The sequence below is a fragment of the Mus caroli genome, chromosome 2 (genome assembly GCF_900094665.2).
Source record: "Mus caroli chromosome 2, CAROLI_EIJ_v1.1, whole genome shotgun sequence".
In the NCBI taxonomy this organism is placed as follows: Eukaryota; Metazoa; Chordata; class Mammalia; order Rodentia; family Muridae; genus Mus; species Mus caroli.
This window is the reverse complement of record NC_034571.1, coordinates 16,405,704-16,407,569: the sequence shown is the minus strand read 5'-3', so window position 1 is coordinate 16,407,569 and position 1,866 is coordinate 16,405,704. Positions and strand designations below refer to the sequence as shown.

The window sequence follows — 1,866 nt, the reverse complement described above, 5'->3', positions numbered from 1 at the left end:
TAGAGAAAGTACCCAAGGAGCTGAAGGGGTCTGGAACCCTATAGGTGGAACAACAATATGAACTAACCAGTATCCCCAGAACTCGTGTCTCTAGCTGCATATGTAGCAGAGAATGGCCTAGTTGGCCATCTTTGGGAGGAGAGGCCCTTGGTCATGTAAAGGTTATATGCCCCAGTACAGGGGAATGCCAGGGCCAGGAAGCTGTAGTGGGTGGATTGGGTAGCAGTGCGAGGGGAGGGTATAGGGGACTTTCAGTATAGCATTTGAAATGTAAATGAAGAAAATATCCAATAAACAACTTGTTTAAAATTTAAAAAAAAGAAAGAAAAGAAAAACAGGCTAACAAACAGATGAATGGGCTCCCAGCCTCCGTGCTGCAACCCTTATGGTAGCTGCTGCTGCTTCAACAGTCACAGATTTGGAGACCATAGCTGTGCCTCCCACATATGCTAATCTTGGCAAGGCCACCAGGGCTGTCTTCACCAAGGGCTACAGCTTTGGCTTAATAAAATTTTATTTGAAAATGAAGTGGTAGAATGGATTGGAATTCACCAGCCCAGGCTCTGCCAACACAGAAATCACAAAAGTGAACGGCAATCTGGAAACCAAGTACAGATGGACCAAGTATGGGCTAACATTTACAGAGAAGTGGATCACAGACAACACCCTGGGCACTGAGATCACCGTGGAAGACCAGCTTGCTCATGGACTGAAGCTGGCCTTTGATTCATCTCTCTTGCCTAACACTGGGGAAAAATGCTAAAATAGGACAGGGTACATGAGGGAACACATCAACCTGGGCTGTGACTTGGACTTTGACGTCGCTGGACTCTGAATCCAGGGTACTCTGGTGTTTGGCTATGAAGGTTGACTAGCTGCCTACCAGATGAATTTTTGAGACCTTGGCTACAAGATGGATGAATTCCAGTTTCATACTAATGTGAATGACCAGACAGAGTTTGGTGGCTCCATTTACCAGAAGGTGAACAAGAAGTTGAAGACTGCTGTCAATCTCGCCTGGACTGCAGGAAACAGTAACACTCGCTTTGGAATAGCAGCCAAGTATCAGGTCGACCTGATACCTAGTTTTTGGCCAAAATGAACAATTTCAGCTTGATTGGCTTAGGGTACACTCAGACGCTAAAACCAGGTATCAAACTGATGCTGTCAGCCCTGTTGGATGTCAAGAATGTCAATGCAAGCTTGGTTTAGGACTGGAATTTCAAGTACAAATAAATATTGTATAATTGTTAATTTTTAATCTTTGTAACACAGCTACCTTCAGAATTTAGTGTACCTTTTTATGTTGTATGTTGGGGATGCAAGAGTTGAGAAATACCACATTAGACCTCCAGGCTAAGGATGATTCAGCTTTAAGGTGTTTACCATTTCAGAGGTACAGCAGAAACCCTATTGCAGAAAAGATCTTTTTAGCTGTAGGTGTAGGTTGGGATGGAGCCTCTCTAGAGATGCAAGGCTAAAAGTGGAAGCTGGGACCCTGTAGACAAATCTGCATCCAGTCCCCAGATGAAATTGTGACTTCCTAAGCATAGAACCTTGGTGTCCCGACTCTATGTGCTTGGAAGCATGTACACACCTGTGTGAAAGGTATGTTTTCTAGACAAATAATCATGCCCTGTTCCCATCATGCCCTGTTCCCATCCCAACCTACCAGTTACCGGCTTTACACCAAAAACAGTCTTTAGGGTATGGTAGCTATTTCTTTTGTGCCATTTTTTTAGGGTGGAGAGGGTGGGCATGATGGAGCCAGTCTTCAGTACTTAATTTTTCCTTGTGTTATAGTGTAGTTTTCTCTTCTTCTTCTTCTTCTTCTTCTTCTTCTTCTTCTTCTTCTTCTTCTTCTTC

General features: G+C 43.8%; 1 pseudogene; it reads left to right on the top strand.

Annotated features, from left to right (window-relative positions):
- The first annotated feature begins 385 nt into the window (after nucleotides 1-385).
- Nucleotides 386-1,212, top strand: LOC110289877 (annotated as a pseudogene).
- Nucleotides 1,213-1,866: the final 654 nt, after the last annotated feature.